Source organism: Pan troglodytes, chromosome 2 (assembly GCF_028858775.2).
Source record: "Pan troglodytes isolate AG18354 chromosome 2, NHGRI_mPanTro3-v2.0_pri, whole genome shotgun sequence".
Taxonomy (NCBI): Eukaryota; Metazoa; Chordata; class Mammalia; order Primates; family Hominidae; genus Pan; species Pan troglodytes.
In genome coordinates this window covers 166,311,541-166,336,974 of record NC_086015.1, presented here as the reverse complement: position 1 = coordinate 166,336,974, position 25,434 = coordinate 166,311,541, and the positions used below count along the sequence as shown (strand labels likewise).

General features: G+C 34.4%; 1 non-coding gene across 1 annotated transcript; it reads left to right on the top strand.

Moving 5' to 3' along the window:
• The first annotated feature begins 14,849 nt into the window (after positions 1–14,849).
• Positions 14,850–14,952, top strand: LOC112208873 (small nucleolar RNA U13). The gene has a single exon (XR_002943424.1). It is a non-coding gene; the product is annotated as a small nucleolar RNA U13 (small nucleolar RNA).
• The last annotated feature ends 10,482 nt before the right edge of the window (positions 14,953–25,434 follow it).

Sequence of the window (25,434 nt, the reverse complement as noted above, 5' to 3'; positions counted from 1 at the left end):
TCTATAAATGTCAATTATATCATGTTGACTTAAAGTGCTGTTTGTGTCTTCTGTATAATTATAAATGTTCTGCCCTGTTTTATATCAATTATTGACAAAAGGTAGGGAAGTCACCAACTATCATAGGAATTTCTATATTTTTCCATTAAACTCTATCGGGATTTTTTTAAACATATATATTTTGAAGTACTGTTTTAAAAGCAGAGAAGCCTTGAATCATTATGCTTTCTTGGACAACTGACCCTGTTAACATCATGCTCTTTATTCTTGATTAACTTCATTTGAACTCTGTTCTGAAATTTATATAGCTATTCTAGCTTTCTTTGATTACTGTTAGCATGGTATATTTTTTATCATTCTTCTACTTTTAATCTATCTGAGTATTTACATTTAAAATGAGTTTTTAAATAAACAACAGAATTATTTTCACTTATGCACTCTGATAATCCTTATCTTTTATTTGGATGCTTACACAACTGTATATAAAGTGATTATTAAGAATTTCAGTTTCAACACCAACATGTAAAGAGCTTCTGAAGTTGTTACTTCACTTAATTATTTTAAAGCTGAGCAAATAGAAAATTATTTACATTTTTTGAACCCATCACATAAGTAAGGTTGCAGAGCAATCTACCATCCTAGTATTTGGAGAGAGAGAAATTCTTTAGTCCTAGCCAAGATCTGCATACCTGAAATAGATCTTGCTAAACCAAGAACTGGTAGAAACCTTTAAATGACATTTTAAAGAATTACTGGAGGCTGAGTGTGAACTAATGTGAGAGTGAGAAACTTGCCCCCTTAGGATGCCCACAACTCTTTAGTGAATGTTATCATGAGAAACTCCACTAAGTGAAGAATCAGGAAAGATCTCCTCACGGTACTGGAAGAAAAAGAGAAACATCAACCATTGTGAAATATGCTCATTGTGTTCTTCCTAAGAAAGGCCTACTTTCTAGGGAAAAAGATTTTAACAAAGTCTGATCTGACATGAAGGAGAAAAGGGGCTGATCTGACTGCAGCCCCTTTTAACCTTTCTGTTTTACATAAAAGGGTAAAATGAGCTAAGAAACACTGTGGAGGACTGTGCCTCAGAAAATAGGCCATTAAATGATGGATCTAGTCATAAGATTATAGAATGCTTCCCTTTAGTCATCCCTTTACCATTAATTATGATGCCTCCAATACAATAACAGTGGATTACAGAGAAGAGAGCTTCAGGAAAAATACTCTCCCTTAAGGGAAGTACTTAGTGAATCCCAAAGACAACAAGATAGACAAATACATATAGTTGAAATCGCTGGCATCTATGGCTACAGAAAACAGGTCAACTCCTAGCCACTCCCATAACATCGATCCTTACAAAAAAGCTTATTTTCTCAGTTCTTGTTACCTGATACAAAATGACCAGCTTTCAACAGTAAAATTACTAGTCATTCTAAAAGCCAAGTACAGTCTGAAGATGCATAGGACGCATCAGAACCAATCCCTTCCTTACACCTTATACAAAAATCAATTCAAGATGGATTAAAGACTTAAACGTTAGACCTAAAACCATAAAAACCCTAGAAGAAAACCTAGGCATTACCATTCAGGACATAGGCATGGGCCAGGACTTCATGTCTAAAACACCAAAAGCAATGGCAACAAAAGACAAAATTGACAAATGGGATCTAATTAAACTAAAGAGCTTCTGCACAGCAAAAGAAACTACCATCAGAGTGAACAGACAACCTACAAAATGGGAGAAAATTTTTGCAACCTACTCATCTGACAAAGGGCTAATATCCAGAATCTACAATGAACTCAAACAAATTTACAAGAAAAAAACAACCCCATCAAAAAGTGGGCGAAGGACATGAACAGACACTTCTCAAAAGAAGACATTTATGCAGCCAGAAAACACATGAAAAAATGCTCATCATCACTGGCCATCAGAGAAATACAAATCAAAACCACAATGAGATACCATCTCACACCAGTTAGAATGGCAATCATTAAAAAGTCAGGAAACAACAGGTGCTGGAGAGGGTGTGGAGAAATAGGAACACTTTTACACTGTTGGTGGGACTGTAAACTAGTTCAACCATTGTGGAAGTCAGTGTGGCGATTCCTCAGGGATCTAGAACTAGAAATACCATTTGACCCAGCCATCCCATTACTGGGTATATACCCAAAGGACTATAAATCATGCTGCTATAAAGACACATGCACACGTATGTTTATTGTGGCATTATTCACAATAGCAAAGACTTGGAACCAACCCAAATGTCCAACAATGATAGATTGGATTAAGAAAATGTGGCACATATACACCATGGAATACTATGCAGCCATAGAAAATGATGAGTTCATGTCCTTTGTAGGGACATGGATGAAATTGGAAATCATCATTCTCAGTAAACTATCGCAAGAACAAAAAACCAAACACTGCATATTCTCACTCATAGGTGGGAATTGAACAATGAGATCACGTGGACACAGGAAGGGGACTGTTGTGGGGTGGGGGGAGGGGGGAGGGATAGCATTGGGAGATATACCTAATGCTAGATGACGAGTTAGTGGGTACAGCGCACCAGCATGGCACATGTATGCATATGTAACTAACCTGCACAATGTGCACATGTACCCTAAAACTTAAAGTACAATAATAAAAATAAATAAATAATAAATAAAAAGAAAATATCTACAAATTAAAATGGGAAAAAAAAGAACCAGATTCACATATGACATTGACTTTGAATTTATGAGACAAGTAATTAAAAATAACTACAGCTAATATATTAAGGGCTCTAATGAAAAATGTTAACAACATGTAAGAACAGATGGGTAGTATGAGAAGGGAGATGGACGTGTTCAGAAAAAAAGTCAAAGGAAATGCTAGAAATTACAAAAAAAAAAATACAGAAATGAAGAATGTCTTTGATGAGCTCCTCCGTAGACTGAAAAAATTATGAAAATAATCATGAGCTTGAATATAGAAGAAAAGAGGTTTATAAACTTAAATACAAAGAGAAAAAAAGAACGAACCAACAGAGTTTCTATTAGCTTATTGTTCCAGAAGTTTTTGCTGCAAATAAACAGATATCAATTGCCACATGTTTTTGCATATACCTATCGCTGTACATTTCAAGGCTAGCAATTTGCCCTGTGATCTCATTTTTTCTGACGTGTTCAAGACATTGATTTTTTTTTTAATTTTTTGATATAATACAGGAGTCATAACTTTCAAACTGTGTCTATGTTAGTGCTGAACATGAAAGTAGATATTTATATTTTCAACCATAGTTTCTGTTATTCTTTAAAAGTCTATTTAAACCTGACACAATAAAATGAAGGAAAACGCTTTCTACATACTTCCACTTTATGAAAATTGTATATGTCCAGGCCATTGAAATTTTCAAATCCAAAACAAATATATGTTTCTATGTTTATCCTAGGAAGTGGTTACTAAGTTTTTTTGGTTTTTTTTTCATAAATTATTCATCCATACAACATTTATAAACTTTTAAAATATTTCTTACAGTTTATAAAATGTTATTTAAAAATAAAACATAAAATCACATACAGTTAACAGATACATCTGAGATAGAATTTAGCTGCTTAAGTATTTTTAACCATCTTAATCATTTATTCTTTTGTGGAGGAAAGAAATCCAAATTTGGAAGGTGACTTCTGGAGTAGCTGTTCAAGTTTGTTTCGTTGTGCATATGTTTTCCATTTAAACAACCAAAACTGGTAAAAAGTAAAAAAACAAAGAAAACATATAAAGTCTCTGAAAATTTTCCTGAAGCGATACAAGGTAAAAAGAAACTAGAAAATTTAAATCTCCCTAAGAACAGCAGTAGTCCATAATACTTGAGATATGACCAGCTTCGTTTATTACCTCCCTAAGTCAGCATGGCCAAAGCTTTACACTGGGTGTATAAAAGCAAGGAGATAGTGTTCCTTTTCCCCAACTTTCCTGTTAAGGGCTACAGTATCTCACCAGAGGGGCAGACCACCAGCATTTCTCATCTACCCCAGTTCTGTGTTGCAGAAGTTCTCTCCCAAGAATGAATAATCATTATTTCTGGGACTGTCTTTCTCAGATAGAGAAAGAGAGATCCCATGGCTGGGACCTCAGCCATGTCATGTAAACACAACACTATAAAGCTTTTCCTAAGGAAAATGATTTTATTTGGAACAGATAAAACTGGGTAAGTTCACTCTGAGTTAAGTTAAAGAGATCAGGATACTCTAAAACAATTCATGTTTGGTGGTAAGCAATTGCCACCAGGGAAATGCAAATCAAAAACCACAACAAGATACCAACTAACACCTACTAGAATTGAAAATCAAATAATACCAAGTGTTGAGGGGGATGCAGAGAAATCAAAACCCTCATATACTTCCAGCAGATATGTAAAATTTTGCAACTGCTTTGGAAAACAATTGTCAGTTCCCCAAAGTTTATACATGGAGTTATCATACAACCCAACAATTTCCATTCTAGTATATACCCAAGAAAATTGAAAACAGAAGTCCACACAAAAATGTGTGCACAAAATGTTTACAGCAGCATTATTCATATAAGCCCAAAATGTCATCAAACTGAATATTCATCAATTGATGAATAAATAAAATGTGATATATTTATATAATAAAATATGATTTGACTATATAAAAAATTAAGCACTGATACATGCTACATATATGTATAAATTTTAAAAACATTATTTTATGTGAAATAATTTAGTCACAAAAGACTACATATTACAAGAGTCTATCATCTATCTGTCTATCTATCTATGTATCTATCTATCTATAAAGAATAGGCAAATCAGTAGAAGCATAAAGCAGATTAATTATTTCCTAGGACTGATGATGCTGAGGGAAATGGAAGGAGATTGACTGCTAATGGCAGTGGGTTTTTTTGGGGGGAGGCATAGTGAAAATATTTTAAAATTAATTGAGGTAAAAGTATTGTACAAATCTGAACATATTAAAAACCATTAAACTGTACATTTTAAATGAGTGACTTGTATGGTAGATAATTATACATCAATAAAGTTATTTAAAAACTAAGGTCCTATTCTAAAATTATTTTATAAATAATTACTTTCTATCATTTTTTTCTCTTACTATTAGAAACTACTTTCAATATCTTAAAACCACATTATAAATAGGCAAGATATAACTTCTTTGTTACAGTTTTACAGATGATGAATTAAGCTCAGATAATTTAAATTTTCCAAGCTCTCGTGGGAGCATCTGTAGGATATAAATTTAGGACACTGCACATTATTACAGAAGTTGACCACGGAAATCATGGGGTATATGAACAAATACCTAAAAGATGGGCATGATGGCTATAGGAGGATTTCACTCAAATTAAATAAGTTCAACTTTAACTGCTTGCTGTGGAAGATAGAGCCATTAAATTTTGAAGGTAAAATTAGAGACATAAATAATGATAAACAATACTGATAACCGTTATTCACACATTATTGGTTGAAATATAATTTTGTAATCCTTTTTGGAGTATAATTTAATGGTTCCTCTTTAAATTAAGAGTTTAAAATTAAGCAGTATGCTTGTAGAAATGTATTCTCCATAATATTGTATCTCTAAGACATTAGCTTGTTTTTCACCTTGACTACCACCCCAACATATACGTCCCTGTCATTTTCAACCAAGCTTCTCAAAAGTCAAATTACTTCTCTTTTGCTCCTAAACATATCCGTCTTTAATCATTTTTAACCATATAGTCAGAAAGATTGTAAAAATATGTAAAGCAAGTGATGTGATCACTTAAAATTTTCAAAGTTCTTTTGAATTCACTTACACAATGCTAACTCCTTACCATTTCCTACAAGGCAGTACATGACCTGGCTCCTGATCTACACTTTCATTATCCACACTAAACTTCTAAACACAGTAACTTCTTTACTTTTATTTAGAAATTGGTCATCCTTTTTAGTATACTACCTTAACACGGTTCCCTCTGTTTAGAATACTACTCCTCTAGTATGTAGCGTTAACTAGCTTATTCTCTAGTTTATTGATATTTTGAGCTGTTGATTTTGTTGACATTTTATTAGTTTACTGTTTTTGATTTCATTAGATTTTGCTCTGATTTTTATTCCTATTCTTCTCCTAACTTTGTGCTTAATTTGCTTTTACTTTTCTAGATTCCAAAGATAACTGCATCCCACAAATTTTAAGTTATACATTTAATTTCATTTAGTTCAAAATATTTTAACATTTCTCTTGAGACTTATTTTGATCCATGTGTTGCTTAGAAGTATTTTGTTTAATTTCTAAGTATTTGGAATTTTTAAAGCTATCTCTCTGTTATTGATGTTTGTTTATTTTCATTATGTCTGAGATAATATTTTGTGTGATTTCTCTTCTTTTAAATTTGTTATGTTGCATTTTATGGTCCCAAATGTGATCCGTCTTGGTGAATATACCATGTGAGATTGAGAAGAATGTGTGTTCTGACACTGTTGTATAAAGTATTGTATATATGTCAATTAGAGCTATTTGATTGATGGTGCCATTCAGTTCAACCGTGTCCTTATTGATTTTCTAACTGCTGGAACTGTCCATTACTGATAGAATGCTGTTGAAGACACCAGCTTGATAAAACAAAAACATCAGCCAAATTAAATTTAAAGGAGTTTAATTGAGCAAAGAATTATTCATGAATCAAGCAGTCTTCCAAGCCAGAGTAGGCTCAAATACTCCAGCACAGCCACGTGGTGGAAGATTTATGGACAAAAGAAGAAAAGTAACGTATAGAAAATGGAAATGAGGTACAGAAACAGGTAGATTAGTTACAGTTTGATGTTTTCCTTATTTGAACAGGGTTCAAACAGTTGGCTACATTTGATTGGCCAAAAGTTGGTGATTGGCACAAGTGAAAGTGGCATGTGATTTGGGAGGGACCAGGGGCAGAATGATAACTTAGGCTTTGTGTCCCCACCCAAATCTCATCTTGAGTTATAATCTCCACATGTCAAGGGAGGAAGGTGATTGGATCAAAGAGGTGGTTTTCCCCATAATGTTCTTGTAATAGTCAGTGAGATCTCATGACAGCTGATGGTTTTATAAAGGTCTCTTCCCCCTTCACTTTTCTCTCTCCTGCCACCATGTGAAGAAACTCCTTGCTTCCCCTTTGACTTCCACCATGATTGTAAATTTCCTGAGGCATCCCTAGCCATGTGGAACTGTGAGTCAATTAAACCTTTTGCCTTTATCAATTACTCAGTCTTGGGCAGTTCTTTATAGCAGTGTGAAAATGGAATAATACACTGAATTTAAGAGTTGAGTCAGAAACTGCTCTTTCATCAAATAGACTCTTTCCTGAGAACAAATACTACGTCAATCTTATTTAACTCTGTACCTCTAACTTCTGATACATGGCATGCCACAATATGCACTTTATAAATACTTCTGTAATACATAAAAGCCTTCAAAGAACATTCCAAGTGTTTTACTGAAAGCATTAATAGAAGTCACAACCGAACAACACCATTGGAAACACAATATTGCAGAGCCATGATTGTTCAGCAGCCTCTAGTGCTGAAAAGAATTGTCCTTGTCATTGAAAGAATAACAAAAATATCAGTATTTTCACTAAACTTCATTGAAAGAAACTTCATGAGATTAGAGGCCCAAAAGGTGGTATGGCAGCATTAGTAATTTACAGAAATCTTGAATTAGTCATTTTTCACATTTTAGTAGAAAATTTGCCACTGACTAATAAAAAGATGGTTACAATACACTACAATAAATCCTTCCTTCTTTCCTTCCTTCCTTTTCCTTCCTTCCTTCCTACTTTTTGTAACACTTTGAGAAATCTAAGCCCCGTTATTCATTATGATTGATTTCCTACTAACGGTTATGTGTGCTTACCTCAGGCAAGATTCATGATAAAAAATTATTCACATAAGTTGAAACCAAAAAATACTTGCCACATTTCAAGTTTTATGTACAACAGAGTAAAACATGATTTAATTAGAAACAAAAAGTTTGTTTCCTAAGACTGCAGTCAAGTAAAGTTTTGAATTTAGGGGACCAGATGGTTGTCTAAAATAGCACATATTTTAGAATCTTTTGTAGCAGCAAAGTAGACTTAAATCAACTTGTTGAGAGGTACACTTTACTCAGGTCAATCAACAGTTGCTACATCCAAGCTGACTGAAATTCAGTGAAATAAAAAATGTAACTCCTATATTCCAGACTTTTACTGAGATAAAACATACAAATTACTTCCCATTTCCTTGTTTATGGATTGGATAATGTAATAGAAATTTACTCAATAGTTTACAAAAATAGAAATATAAATACAAATAGTAGAAGCAAATATGAACTGGAAGAGATAATCGACAGCTAGATCAAATTGAAATAAAATCTTGATGATAGTCAGGATCCTTACATATTACACAAATATATTCTTACTATTAACATGTATATTAATTCAGGATTGGAAATGTGATTTATTTATAAAATTGGAGATAATCACATTCAATTAGAAGGAACTGAGAATTTAACTTCAAGGTCATTCAGAAAATATACTAAAATTATTAAACTGTTTATCATTGAAATCCACTAAAACTTAAATATTAGCAATTGCCTTGACTTCCCTGATCACGCATTTACTCGTATGGCATTGGCAATATGACTAAATGATTGCTGAGAACCTTTTTCATTTTAATATTACTTAACTCTATCATTTACCTCACCAGAGGAAAAGAATAAACTTCATTTATTTTTATTCATTTATTTGGCAAATAAATATCAAGCAGTTACATGCAAAAGAAACTTTTTGAGATGAGTGTGCTGAGGGAATAAATGCATCAAGTTCTTTTTCTCTTGGTACTTACATTTGATTGTGGATGGAAAGGCAGAAAATAAAGAAAGGTGTAAGTACTACTAATGTGTTTTAAAAAAGTAATGCAATGTACTAGAGAGCATTGGAGAATGGTTCTATTTTTATATGGGGCAAAACAAAGTGTGTTCAAGAGCAAAAGTGAGTTGAAGTGGAGAAAACACATGTTTAAAGTTGTCTTGTGGGTGTGCATTTGAAATAATTGGCTCTTCTATGACTGGCAATAATTATTATTTTAAAATTTTAACTGTGAACTTTGAGAATATGTTATTAGAACATGTTTCTTTCTTCACTGGAACATATTAGGACAAATTGCAAAATTAGGACAAGTTAAGAAAGCAAATAATAAAAGGCAAAACTAAGCATGCTTTCTTAAAAACAAAATTCTTAACTTTGTTTTGAAGCTTTGAAGAATCTTTTTTTAATGCTGATGTCATGCAGATATTTGAGAGGGAATTTTGAAAATGCAAGGGAAATAAGATTAATCAACAACATTAACTTTTTAACACATGAGAAATAATATCTGTTATAGTTGGAGTAAAATGACAATGAATGTACAGATAAATTTATCCATTTTTATTTTATTTTCTGATTGTGAAGTAAGAGGAACTAATGCTGGAACTAATGAAAGAGGTAGTGAGATTAGGAGGTAAATCATCTGGACATATTAGTCCCATGGATAATATTAAAGATAACTAGAACAGTCTGGAAATAATTAAACAAGGCCAATTAATATTTATGTTGGAGAACCTGAATTTAAAGCAACATCAATCAAAAATGTGTTTGTCCTCATTTCTTCTGTTTCAATCTCTCCGATAAGAAAGAACTGTGCTCCATATATCTGGAAAGCAAGAATGAAATAATTTAAAGATATACTATTGAAATTTCAGTTAAGTAATATATTTAATTTTATTATGTTTTATATAATACAAACCATACATGTGGCATATATGTGTGTATGTTAAGCTGTATGTATAAGAAAAGTATCAGACAACAGTTTTTAAAATATACATGTTAGAGAAAAATGCTTATGTTTCAAGTGTGTTAGTTGATAGACTGAAAAATATTGCTAATATGAAGCAATTATATTTACTCTATCAAGTACAGGTTAGGAGCATAACTGATCAATAAGAAATTCCAGAATTTTTTTATATATAATCATATTATAATAATTTCTTTCTAATAATACAGTTGTTTTTATTGTATTTTTTCTCATGCTTTGGTGATACATTTTTTACTACCTTTAGCCACTTTTCTATTGAATGTGAAAAGGAAGTGACATTTGTATATCTTCCTGTGTAAAAGATAAAAGAAAATATATAAACATGCTACTTTTAATTTTTTAGTGTATGTTACTACTTTTTCTTTAGATTTGTGTCAGTTTTATAAAAATAATATTTTTAAAATGTCTGAATCCTTATAAGTTCATGCATATAACTTGCTACATAGATAGTTGGGAGTTTTGTGTTCTGAAATAACCTAAAAATAAAGAGATTACATATCAGTATCCTAGGTATCATTCTGTCTCAGAATCTTAAATGCTTTTTGGCAAGCTAACTACATTTTTGCCATTTATTTTTATTATATTTAAAATTGAACTACAAATAACTTTAATAGCAGTATGGGAATATTATAATATGTTTAATAATTCTTTAGTAATAAATTCATTGACAAATATCAGATTTTTTTAAACAAGGAATTTTTAGTAATTTTAAAACTGCATTCCTTAGAAGAGTAGTATGTATTTTTGTGTCTTGTTTAACGAGGTAAAATATACCAAATAATATCATAGGCCTCATTTTTTTTTCTAATTTCATGGAAGTAGCATAGAGATGTGTAGTTTTATCTCAATATTCATTTTTCTTCTTTTCACTTAGTAAGGTAAGAACAAATTATGCTGTGTTTAGTGCTACCTAGCTAGCAAAAACAGCCCCTCTTGCAGGAAAGACTTAATGTGTAATTTAGCGCTACTCAATGAGATATGAGGGAAAATGATATGTAAAATTTTTCAATTACATCCTTCAGGGGAAGCTTTTTTCTCCTCCCCATCCTAATCACTAGTATGAGAAGGGGTGCTAATGGACCAGCCTTGGCCTTGCAGATGAAGATGATGAAGGAAGAAGGTAAAAGGAAACTGTGTACCTGTGTGACCTCTGGTAGTTCAGGTGCCCTATCCTGTGGGCCACCTGTTAGCTTAAACTTTTGTATAATTGAGAAAATGAGGGTTTTCTCTTAATTAAGGCACTGTTGTTTGTTGTTTACTAAGGCAACCAAATAAATAGCCTAGCTAATAAAGAATGTGTACTTTCAAAATATTCAAATATGAGATCTGCAGATGTTGAAACACTGTAATTAATATATTCCCATTATTGAAGAATACAGTTTCTTAAAAATAAGTGTTTCTTCACTAAGATCGATTATATAATAGAACAGTAATGCCTCCCTTTACATAACTTGACATTCAGATGCTTTGAAGCTGTTTTTTTCTTTAATACCTACAGACATGTTCTCGTAAATATAATCTACCATTTTCTTCTTGGTAATGTAGCAGATATATAAAGATTATTTCTAAAACAGCCTTCCTGCTTCCCAGTCCAAACCCAGGTCATTCTCTTCAGTCACCCTCTACCATATGGCTGCGTTTACCATCAGGTACAGTAGCCACAAATTAAATTCAAAGTCTCAGGAAAGCTAGCATTTCAAATCTTTTATCCTGGACTCAATGCTCTCTTTCTGAGGTCTCTCACCATTCCTCTCTACTTCCCAGTTTAAGGAAGCTATTTTTACTATACCCACATGCTAACAAACACAACTACTTATTCTCTTCTCCCTCTTCTCCCAGACAGGAAGAAAAAAAAAACACTGAAGCGTTCTGTGGGTTCCTAATACATATACCCAGTTTGAGTCTGATCCTAAAAGAATAAAACTGACCATTTCAAAAGGAGGCAGTAGCTAAAATCAGATCGCAGATTGAACTATCAAATTGGTGAGCTAAAAGAAAACCAGACCTTACAGATTATTAATCAATAACTTAATTTGTTTTGCCTACATATAAGACATGGAAATATCATATAATTGTCAACTTTGACTCCTAATTAAAAAAAAAACAGAGCAAAAAACTAAATAGGCTTGTTATAGTGTGTTTTATTGTGTTATATTATTTTGTCTGAGGGAAATTCCAGAAAAAATCTGGGTCAGAATTTCCCAAATTCTGTTCCCAGTTCTGAGACTCCAGTAAGTGAGAGGTGAGGTGCTAAGAACTGATGGTGCAGCAATAACTCACCTTCAGTCATAATTAGCTATATTAACTAACATTCACATTTACAGCATCAATAAATGAGTGTCATCTTCTTTATAATTATACTTTATTTGAAGAAATATTTAATGAGCTTTTACTGAATAACAAACCATTGTAGGACATTTCAAATATATTGAAATTATAAATTAATTGGCTTAGCTATGATGTATTTCTTTATAATTTGGTAATCAGCCAGGAAAAAATAAAGTTAATTAAATTTTTAGTCATTGTTTACATTTTGTTGTCCTCTTTGAGTTATTTAAACAGAACATGCCAAACACTTCTCTCATAGTACATAAAACACTATCTTGCAAGAGTTTCTTTCCCCTCCCAGCTGAAGCTCCAAGATAGTCAGGCCCAAATAAAAGTGACTTTCGAATTCATAGTCCTTCACACTGTGTTTGCCATACATTAGATGCTCAATCATTTTTTATGGAGTGACTAAATGAATTAGAGTCATTCATTGTACATAATTCTACAGTTAATATTAGAAGTATCTCCAGACATGCACATTTCAGAATTGAACTTCTGTCTGAATTAGAGCTTTGCAAAAATTTAGGGAGAGAAAAATATCCACATAAGGTGTAACATACAATGGGGAAGTTCTGATAAAAAGAAAAAAAATAACCCATTGGCACAGAGAACGTGAAATTTTCTTCAGAAGAAAGTCTAAAGGAGAGCTCTTAAAAGAGATATGACAATTATCTTTCAGGACAAAATCTTCCAGGACAAAATCTTCCAGGAAGATGTTCTGACTAGTTTCCAAAAATGAAGGAGCAAACCTAGAAATTCTAGGAACCTAGTAAGATTAAATGTTATTGAGTGATACTGAGGCAATTACATTTCTCAACTAGTCTTTTGCTGCAAGAAGTCAGTTTTCTATTCCAATAAATGGAATAGCAGACTCTGTGCCACAGAGAATTAGGAGAAACATCTCTGAAGCACAATGCATTACTCAACTAACGCATCAGCAGATACATTTAAATCTGATCACCCACAATACACTTTATATATGTCCAATAATTTTATGGTACTTCATAAATGTATCCAATAAATCAGCCCAAAAACCACAACGAATTATTTTTCCCTTTGCTGTTGTTTTTGTGTGTTTGTTTTATTTCCCCACTTGTCTTTGATTCATCACTTGTTATTCACAGGTGCATTTTTGTACTTTTTGAGTTTGAAAAATATGTGAGACTCTTGCATTGTTCTTGTAAGTTAGATCGTCAACATGATCATTATATAAAATATAATAGTTTTTGTAAACTAGTTTTTTGGAAAACTAATTGTGGTGGCTGTTTTTACTATAAAATTTTACTCCACTAAGAGTATGTCAGTATTCGTACAACTAAATAACTAGAAGGTTTTAGCAGAATATAAATGGGTATTATGTATTATGTCACTGAACTTCTCAAATAAGTAGAGGTCATTAGCATGCTTTGTGTAGCTCTAGCCAACCAACGATTTCACTTTAAAATATTTAACTTTCTAATAATGACCTTGTGACTAAGCAGATCATATTACTTCTAAAATTGATAAACACAAATATCCCTTATGAACTGATATTCTTACATTTGATTATACTTTCTGCTGTCACAAAATTATATATGAACAATGACTATTATAATCTCTATTTTGCTATATATGTTACAGAATACTAAAAATAAGCATGATACAGACTTTTTCATACACAGAATTAGAATTGTGTAACAAACATCAATTTTTCAAATAGAGCTTGAGGCAATTTCTGAATTTAGACTTACTTAATTTCTCTCAGCATCATGTACCCAATTTTGTTAAAATGAAATAGCAATGCCTTTATCATAGGGCTGTTTTGAAAATTACACAAAAAAACATTATATTTTTAGCTTGTCACTCCTGGGTCTTCCACGAATGATGATGACACTTTACTCCTTCTTGACATTATTTCTAGTGAAATAAAGTGAGCTTACATAAATCTGTATTTAAGAATAAAGTTAGTGTTTTTATTCATGTTATCCAAGAAGAAAGAAACAGCATTCACCAAATATTTAATGAGACCTCTAATACAATATTCCCTTTACTGGGAATATAATAGGGAATAAGGAGAGCAAGGTGCACCTTCTAAATAGGCAATGGCGAATTCAGGTAAATATGATTGTGTAATGGTGAAACACAAAGAGGATTTTGACAGAGAGCATTCCCCAAAACGGGGCACATTTTACTTTGGAAAGGATTTCAGGTAGGACGTAAAAGAAGATATAATTATTTCAGCTAAAACTAAATTATGAGAGGCAGCTTGTCATGTAAATATGTAGAAGAAAATAATTTTAGACAAAGGAATGTGCAATTGGAAATCTCCCAACATAAAAATGAACTTACTATTTTTTATAATCAGAAAGTAGGTTCATGTGTCTTGATTGCAATAAAGTATATTGTCAACAAGTTGGTGGGGACCATATCACACAGTGCTCTGTAGTAAATGCTGTGGAGTTGGAGTTTAGTCTAAGAGAACAAGAGTGCTACTAGGTGGTATTTGCTTATTTTTTCAAAGGAGATTGTTGCTATTGTGGATAAAATGCATTTTGAAGGGGCAAGTGAAACAAAAAAAATCGGAAGTTTCATTCATAGATCCTGATAATCAAATCAATTTCAAAAGATAAACTCATTGACATGAATAGACAATTAAAAAATGAGGTACTTTTGTGGTTCATAAGTGTGATATATGAGTTTTCATGCTCATGTATGAGATGTGCCTCCCTCAAAGCTTAGGACTTCAGCACATTTGCCTAATACGAAAAAGACAAAGAAACAAAACCAAAATATATAAATGTAAAAAACAACTTTTATAAACAGGTCGATAGCAAATACATAATATGCAGACTTTAAAGACATTTTAAAAATCAATGGATTCTTCAGTGCGCAAAATAAGTAATTTATAGGAGAATAAACATAAAATTTATAGATGGACTTCTCTTCATCTTTATAGAGATATAGAAAGAATAACTGGGATATTTTTGGACATGTGATTATAGGAAGACATCCTTGAGGAGAAGATAATTCAACTAAGAACTGAACAATTATAAAAAGCCATGAACAAAGTGCTTTCCACAATATTTCACAGATACAGCTAGCTAGATGCCCAGGAAGAGTCAGAAAACAATATGAAGATAGGCAAAAATTTCAGAATTTCACAGTGGTCTGAATTATGGAGCCCCAAAAAAGAAATTTTAATTCTTGTCTGGACACCATGAAATTGATGTCATTTATCAACTACAGTTATGAAGAGGGCTATTAACATAATTGCTGCTATTTTTGCAATAATGTGATGAACTACCAAAACAAGCTGAAATTCAGCAACATTCATTCTCTTGGACTATAAATATTTGTTTCTGTCTTGCTGTATATTATATACATAATCTATTTAAAAGTTCATTTAAATTTTTTTTAGATTATCACGGCTTTAGTTACCATATATTTAAATAAAAATACATACTTTTATGAAGATGTCCTATTGTAAAATAAATTAACTATAACCAACTTCTGTAAATGTTTTCCTTTCTCTCCAGATGTATAAAGAACCTCTGAAAGAGTCCCAGTTTTACATTTCAAAGTCTTTTGCCTTCTATTTTTTATTGTGTTGGGTTGGAGTGGAGGATATTTGATGGAGAATTGATTCTGAAACTTGCCAAAATATGGATAATACTTTGCTCATTTTCCATTGTGGGTTATCACAAAGAAGAGTTTCACTTTTAATCATCTATTTACAGGTATGGCAATAGCTATTTTCTTTTTCTTTTTTTTTATTTTAGGTTTTATTTTAGGTACATGTGAAGGTTTCTTGTATAGGTAAACTAGTGTCATGTGGGTTTGTTGTACAGATTATTTTATCAACTAGGTATTAAGGAAGCTCAGTACCCAATAGTTATATTTTCTGCTCCTCTCCCTCATCCCACTCTCCACCCTGAGGTCGACCCCAGTGTCTGTTGTTTCCTTCTTTCTGTTAATGAGTTCTCATCATTTAGCTCCCACTTATAAGTGAGAACATGTGCTATGTGTTTTTCTGTTCCTGTGTTAGTTGGCTAAGGATAATGGCCTCCAGCTCCATTTTTGTTTCCCTCTCCAGCATCTGTTTTTTTTTTTTTTATTTTTAGTAATATCTATTCTGACTGGTATGAGATGGTATCTCATTGTGGTTCTGACTTGCATTTCTGTAATGGTCAATGATGTTCAGCTTTTCTTTTCATGTGCTTGTTGCCCACATGTATGTTTTGTTTTGAAAAGTGTTTGTTCGTGTCCTTTATCCACTTTTCAATGGGGTTGTTTGCTTTTCTCTCGTAAATTTGTTTAATTTCCTTATAGATGTTATGACCTAGCAGCTGTACCTTTTTTAATTTCAAGACACTCAATAAACTAAGAACCAACAGCACAGTTGATGTGTCTTTCCATGACACCTGCCATCTTTCCTCTCTTCATAGCTATATGAAAATATTTTGGAAGAAGAGTTGCTGATAAATGCCACTTAGGGAATCTCTGAGCATCTGTTATTATAAATGGTTGACTAAAATTTAGGGTAAAGCATCCTATTAAAAATAAAGTTAAGAACTTTATGTAGAACTTTAAAATTTGTCCCCCAAATCCTGTTGTATGTCAACATATTATAAAATAAATTGTAAATATCATAACTCAGCAAAAGAACATCATCTAAAACTCATTAAGAATTTAATGTTGAGTATATCAGTGACACACAAATCATGAGGCAAGATGGTTTAAATATGTTACAAATAATAATAAATAATCATACCCTCTGGGTTTAAATTCTTTATCACCCTGTATGTACTGCCACTCAACACTTGACTTCAGGGCCATAATCCTTAGTGAACCCATCTAACATCCACCTAAAATAAAGGTTTAGAGCCACTCTTCTATGCTTAACAAATAGCCTTAAGCATCATGAATAAACAGAGACAGGCTAGCTCCTTTTTGCTCTATAGCCTTAAGTAGTTCTGACCATGACTGGAAAGACATAGCTGCAAGCAGCCTGATCTTTTTTTAACATCTTGACTTTTTGCAAGGTATTTCTAAAATATGTTACTAATATGTACTTCTTGGTTGTTTTACTAATATTTGAAAGAACTAAAGTTATTATTATTCACGTTTCATTTGAAACTACAGAAGCAATAAAAACAACAAAGTTCCAATATAAAATCCATTATTAAATAGCTTTCAACATAATAGATTATTTACTACAAAATAGCAAAGTCTAGTTACTAATAGTTTCCTACTAGAATGACATTTTTTTCTTTTTGCCACATTTTAGGTTAACTCTATTTGTTTTAATCCCAATTTTATTTTGCATTTCCCTAAGTACTAAAAATACTAGTAGTGTCAGCAGCAATTTGCTACTTAACAAAGCTCCAAGTAACACTGTAGTATGCCACTTGCTAGTAGTGCTATGTTTTATCCAGAGGAGATTAAGAGGAGGTGCTAGAATCCAATTATGAAGTGGTAGAATTTCAGCACTTAATTCCCAAGTGCTACTGTCAACATAAATTCACTATCCCTGTGTTTCCATAACTGTCTGCCAGGCACTGAAACTGTGACATAGCATATCTCATGTGACTATGTGACTTCATGGGCTCGATTAGCTCCAAATGATTGTGCATAAAATTTCCACTCATTATGTAAAGGTGTCAACTTTGGCTGTAAGATTTCCTTGTTTTAAAAATAGCATAATTTTCTCACCTATCGTGTGCATTTCCTACACATAAAAGGTAATCTGTAGTTGCACTTTATCAGTCTGCTGAATAGTGTCAACAAGATTATATATAACGTATTTTTTGGCTCCTCTCTGTAACACATTTAATATTTTTAAAAATCTTAAGCCAAAACACTGAAGCTAGCTATGAATTCCTATACTCACTCAGAGTTAGCTAAATATTCCATTTCTACAAAAATTATTCTAAATTTTAACATATTTTCCCAATATGAATCTTCTATGATTTCAAGTGATGACATTATCATGTCATCCTAAGTTAAACAGAGACTGCATGGCATTAAACTGGCCAATTTCCCAACCATATATCTAAAAATGTTCCTAAAATAATATGTATTATTGCCTGTTTCCTGACACGTTATCAGATAAAGAACAATACTTTCTTCCCTTCCAAGGCTAACACAACACCCCTCACCCCTCACAGTGCTATTTGTTTTGTATTCTCAGGAAAAGTTATCTAATAGTAACTCTCTACCATGAACAGTTTTCTCTCCATTGAATCCTTCTAATTCATCTGTAATTCCGTGGGCAATTTTCTTTCGAAATCAATATAGTTTTTGGAAATTTTTTGTAGTATTAAACAGCTACACTGTATTTTATTATTTTAATAATAATAATAAAATAGTAACAAAAATTATTGTGATTACCAAGTAATCAACCTCTATTCCTTCTCCTGTTTTATTATTACATATTAGATAGTCATATTTCTTCCAAAATTACACTTACTACCAGTGTTTTTTAATTGTAAAAAATTTATTTTTGCTGCACTGCAGTGGGTTCAACCCAGTCTGAACTTCCTGCAGCTTTGTTTACACTGTGAGGGGAAAACCGCCCCAAGCCAAGGAATGGTGGATGCCCCTCCCTCCACCAAGCTCCAGTGTCCCAGGTAGACTTCACACTGCTGTGCTAGCAGCAAGAATTTCAAGCCAGTGGATCTTAGCTTGCTGGGCTACACAGGGGTGAGATCCATTGAGCTAGACCACTTGGCTCCCTGACTTCAGCCCCTTTCCAGGGGAGTGAATGATTCTGTCTCACTGGCGCTCCAGGTGCCACTGGAGTATGGATAAAACAACAAACAAACAAACAAACAAATTCCTGCAGCTATATCAGTGTCTGCCAAATGGCTGCCCAGTTTTGTGCTTGAAACCCAGAGCCCTGGTGGTGTAGGCACCCAAGAGAATCTCCTCATCTGCAAGTTGCAAAGATTGTGGGAAAAGAGTAGTATCTGGGACAGAATGCATACTCCTCATGGCACAGTCCCTCAGAGCTTCCCTTGGCTAGGGGAGGGAGTTCCCTGACGCTTTATGCTTCTGGGATGAGATGACACCCTACCCTGCTTCAGTTCGCCTTGCCTGGGCTGCACCCACTGCCTAACCAGTCACAATAAGATGAGCTGGGTACCTCGGTTGGAAATGCAAAAATCACCCACCTTCTGCATTGATCTTACTGGGAGCTGCAGACCAGAGCTCTTCCTATTTGGCCATCTTGCCAGCCAGCTGCTATAGCCAAACAGCCTCTCTAGATTCCTCCTCTCAGGGTAGGGAATGTCTGAAAGAAAGGCAGCAGCCCCAGTCAGTGGCTTACAGATAAAACTCATCTCCCTGGAAAAGAGCACCTGGGGGAAGGGGTGGCTGTGGGTGCAGCTTCAGCAGACTTAAACATTTCTGCCTGCCAGCTCTGAGGTGAGCAGCAGATCTCCCAACACAGCACTCGAGCTCTGCTAATGGAGAGTCTGCCTCCTCAAGTGGGTCACTGACCCATGTGCCTCCTGATCAGGTGGACAACTCCCAGCAGGAATTGACAGACTTCTCATACAGGAAAGATCCAGCTGGCATCTGGCAGCTTCCCCGCTGGGATGCAGCTTCCAGAGGAAGAGACCGGCAGCAATCATTACTGTTCTGCAGCCTCCACTGGTGATACCCAGACAAACAGGATCTGGAGTGGATCTCTGGCAAACTCCTGCAGACATGCAGCAGAGGGGGCCTGACTGTTAGAAGGAAAACTAACAAATAGAAAGCAATAGCATCAACATCAACAAAAGGACGTCCACACAAAAACCCCACTCAAAAGTCACCAGCATCAAAGACCAAAGGTAGATAAATCCACAAAGATGACCAAAAAAAGCTCAAAAAGGCCTAAAACTCCAAAAACCAGAACGCCTCTTCTCCTCCAAAGGATCACAACTCCTCGCCAGCAAGGGAACAAAACTGGACAGAGAATGAGTTTGACAAATTGACAGAGTAGGCTTCAAAAGGTGGGTAATAACAAACTCCTCCAAGCTAATGAAGCATGTTCTAACCCAATGCAAGGAAGCTAAGAATGCTGAAAAAATGGTTAGAGGAATTGCCATCTAGAATAACCAGTTTAGAGAGGAACATAAATGATGTGATGGAGCTGAAAAACACAGCACAAGAACTTTGTGAAGCATACACAAGTATCAATAGCCAAACTGACCAAGTGAAAGAAAGGATATCAGAGATTGAAGATTGACTTAATAAAATAAAGCATGAAGACAAGATTAGATTGAAAAGGAATGAACAAAGCCTCTAAGAAATATGGGACTATGCAAAAAGATCAAACCTACATTTAATAGGTGTACCTGAAAGTGAAAGGGAGAATAGAAGCAAGTTGGAAAACACTCTTCAGGATATTATCCAGGAGAACATCCCAGCTTAGCAAGACAGGCCAACATTCAAATTCAGGTAATACAGAGAACACCACAAAGATACTCCTTGATAAGAGCAACCTCAAGACACATAATCATCATATTCACCAAGGTTTAAATGAAAGAAAAAATGTTAAGGGCAGCCAGAGAGAAAGGTCAGGTTACTCACAAAGGAAAGCCCATCAGACTAAAAGTGGATGTTTCTGCAGAACCCTACAGACCAGAAGTGAGTGAGGGGTCAATATTCAACCTTCTTAAAGAAAAGAACTTTCAACCCAGAATCTCATATCCAGCCAAACTAAGCTTCATAAGTGAAGGAGAAATAAAATTCTTTATAGAAAAGCAAATGCTGAGAGATTTTGTCACCACCAGGCATGCCTTACAAGAGCTCCCAAAGGAAGCACTAAATATGGAAAGGAAAAATCAGTATCAGCCACTGCAAAAACATACCAAATTGTAAAGACCATCGACACTATCAAGAAACTGCATCAACTAATGCACAAAATAACTAGCTAGCATCATAAGGACAGGATCAAATTCACACATAATGATATTAACCTTAAATGTAAATGGGCTAAATGCCCCAATTAAAAGACACGGACTAGCAAATTGGATAAAGAGTCAAGACCCATTGGTGTGCTGTATTCAGGAGACCCATGTCATGTGCAAAGACATACATAGGCTCGAAATAAAGGGATGGAGAAATATTTACCAAGCAAATGCAAAGCACACAAAAAAAGCAGGGGTTGCAATCCTAGTCTCTGATAAAACAGACTTTAAACTAACAAAGATAAAAAAAGACAAGGGCATTACATAATGGTAAAGGGATCAATCCAACAAGAAGAGCTACCTATCCTAAATATAAATGCACTCAATACTGTAGCACCCAGATTCATAAAGCAAGTTCTTAAAGGACTGCAAATAGACTTAGACTCCCACACAATAATAATGGAAGACGTTAACACCCCACTGTCAATATTAGACAGATCAATGAGACAGAAAATTAACAAGCATATTCAGGATTTGAACTCAGCTCTGGACAAAATCATAACAAACAGTTTCTCAGACCACAGTACAATCAAATTAGAACTCAGGTTTAAAAAACTCACTCAAAACCACACAACTACATGGAAACTGAACAACCTGCTCCTGAATGACTACTGGTAAATAACAAAATTAAGGCAGAAATAAAGGAGTTTTTTTAAACCAATGAGAACAAAGATACAACATACCAGAATCTCTGGGACACAGCTAAAGCAGTGTGTACAGAAAAATTTATGCCACTAAATACCCACAGGATAAAGAGGGAAAGATCTAAAAGCTTCACCTTAACATCACAATTAAAAGAACTAGAGAAGCAAGAGCAAATTCAAAAGCTAGCAGAAGACAAGAAACAACTAAGATCAGAGCAGAACTGAAAGAGATAGAGACACAAAACCCCTTCAAAAATCAATGAATCCAGGAGCTGTTTTTTTGAAAACATTAACAAAATAGATAAACTGCTAGCTAGACTAATAAAGAAAAAATAGAGAAGAATAAAATAGATGAAATATAAAATGATAAAGGGGATGTCACAATTGATTCCACAGAAATACAAACTACCACCAGAGAATACTATAAACACCTCTACACAAATAAACTAGAACATCTAGAACAAATGAATAAATTCCTGGACACAAACACCCTCCAAGACTAAACGAGGAAGAAGTCGAATCCCGGAATAGAACAATAACAAGTTCTGAAATTCAGGCAGTAATTAATAGCCTATAAACCAAAAAAAGCCCAGAACCAAGAGGATTCACACCCGAATTCTACCAGAGGTACAAAAAGGAGCTGACACTATTACTTCTGAAACTATCCCAACAATAGAATAAGAGGGACTCCTCCCTATCTCATTTTGTAAGGCCAGCATCATCGTGATACTCAAACCTGGCAGAGACACAACAAAAAAAGAAAATTTCAGACCAATATCCCTGATGAACATAGATGCGAAAATCCTCAATAAAATACAGGCAAACCAAATCCAGCAGCACATCCAAAAGTTTATACACCATGATCAAATCGGTTTTATACGTGGGATGCAAGACTGGTTCAGCATATGCAAATCAATAAACATAATTTATCACATAAACAGAACCAATGACAAAACCACATATTATCTCAATAGATGCAGAAAAGGCCTTCAATAAAATTCAACACCCCTTCATGCTAAAATCTCTCAATCAGCTAGGTAGTGATGGAACGTATCTGGAAATAATAAGAGCTATTTATGACAAACCCACAGCCAATATCATACTGATATGGCAAAAGCTGGAAGCATTCCCTTTGAAAACCAAAACAGACAAGGATGTCCTCTCTCACCACTCCTATTAGACATAGTTTTGGAAATTCTGGCCAGGGCAACCAGGCAAGAGAAAAAAGTAAAGTGTATTCAAATATGAAGAGAAGAAGTCAAATTATCTCTGTTCGCAGATGTCATGATTGTATATTGAGAAAACCCCATCATCTCAGCCCCAAATCTCCTTAAGATGATAAGCAACTTCAGCAAAGTTTCAGGACACAAAATCAATGTGCAAAAATCACAAGCATTCCTATACACCAATAATAGACAAAACAGAGATCTCAATCATGAATGAACTCCCACTCACAATTGCTACACAGAGAATAATATACCTAGGAATACAACCTACAAGAAATGTGAAGGACCTCTTCAAGGAGAACTACAAACCACTGCTCAAGGAAATAAGCGAGGACACAAACAAATGGAAAAATATTCCATGCTCATGGATAGGAAGAATTAATATCGTGAAAATGACCATATTGCCCAAAGTGATTTATAGATTCAATACTTTCCCCATCAATCTACCATTGACTTTTTTCACAGAATTAGAAAAAACTACTTTTAATTTCATATGGATCCAAAAAAGAGCCCATATTGCCAAGACAATCTGAAGCAAAAAGAAAAAAGCTGTAGGCATCACCCTACCTGACTTCAAACTATATTACAAGGCTACAGTAACCAAAACAGCATGATAGTGGTACGAAAACAGATATATAGACCAATGGAGCAAAACAGAAACCTCAGAAATAACACCACACATCTACAACCATCTGGTCTTTGACAAACCCGACAAAAACAAGAACTGGGGAAAGGATTCCCTATTTAATAAATAGTGTTGGGAAAAGTGGCTGGCCATATGCAGAAAACTGAAACTGAAACTGGACCACTTCCTTGCACCTTATACAAAAATTAACTCAAGATGGATTAAAGACTTAAACATACAACATAAAACCATAAAAACCCTAGAAGAAAACCTAGGTAATACCATTGAGAACATAGGCATGGGCAAAGACTTCATGACTAAAACACCAAAGCAATGGCAACAAAAGCCAAAATTGACAAATGGGATCTAATTAAACTAAAGAGCTTCTGCACAGCAAAAGAAACTATCTTCAGAGTCAACAGGCAACCTACAGAATGGGAGAAAATTTTTGCAATTTGATGATGCACCCATGGTCAAGGTGCATCAGGGGACTATAGCTGGATTTGAACCTAAGAAAGTGACTGGAGATTAAGAGTATCACTTTATGTCTTCCTATTCTGTTTCCCAACATGACTGAGAAATTGGCTTATCTTCTTATTACGAAATTTCATTTACCTTCAGACATCTTTTGTGTAAGCAGGGATACAAGTTCACTAAAGTTACAGGAAAGACTCTGCCTGCTTGTTAAAAATGAAAAATAAAAAAGTTTGCTTATGTGAAATAATTTCTACATGAATGATGAAACTTGCTCTGTTACAAACTACCTAACAGGAATACAATAGAAGAAAGATACAACCTATAACCACCTCTAATTATCTAAAGGTACAGATATTTTCCAAAAAGAGCAGGTTTAAAATACACACATGGCTTAGGATGATTCTCAAAAACCTGCTTTTCTTTTAAATTATATACTGAGAAATGCACTTCATGTAAAGATCATAGATGCTATAAGATTCTGGTTCCAGGTGCAACAATCCAGCTTGTCTTTCTTCATGTTTAAGTAGTCTTAGACCTCAAATGACACATTAGAAAGTTTTAATGAACAGTTCAGAGAGTTGGAACAAGATGGCAGAATGGAAGTCTTCATGGATTGTCCCCCAACAAAGGACATCAAATTAACCACTATCTACAGAGAAGAAAAAACCTATATAATAACCAATAATCTGGTGAGGGCTCATAGTACCCGGTTTTAACTTCATATCACTGAAAGAGGCATTGAAGAGAAAGAAAACACAGTCATGAAATGAGATGTTGTTCCTCCCCGACCCCCAGCAGCAGCAAAGTGCTGTGGCGGTCATCTCTGAATGCTGTAAGGGAGAGAACACAGAAATTGTCAGGCCCTAAACTCAGTTCTTTTCTGTTACATCAGAAAGGAAAAACAGACCGATGGCTGATGCTCACCCACAGAAGGAGCATTTAAACTAGGCCTACCCAGAGTGGAATTTTGGATTACAGCGAGTGGAACTTGAGTTCCACTCAAGTAGCCCTCAGGGCTACAGTGCTCTTTGTCTCTAAGTAAACATGAAAGGCAGATATTTGTCTCTAAGTAAGCACAAAAGGCAGTCTAGACCGTAAGGTCTGCAACTTTTAGGCGAGTCTTGGTGCTGAACTAGGCCAAGAGACAGTGCATTGTGAGGACACATGGCATACTGAGACACCAGCCAGGGCAGCTAAGGAAGGGTTGGCATCCCCACATTTCCTAACCCCAGATTGAACAGCTCATGCCTGCAAAGGAGACCTTTTCCTTCTACTTGAGGAGACGAGAGAGAAGATTGAGAAGGACTTTGTCTTGCACCT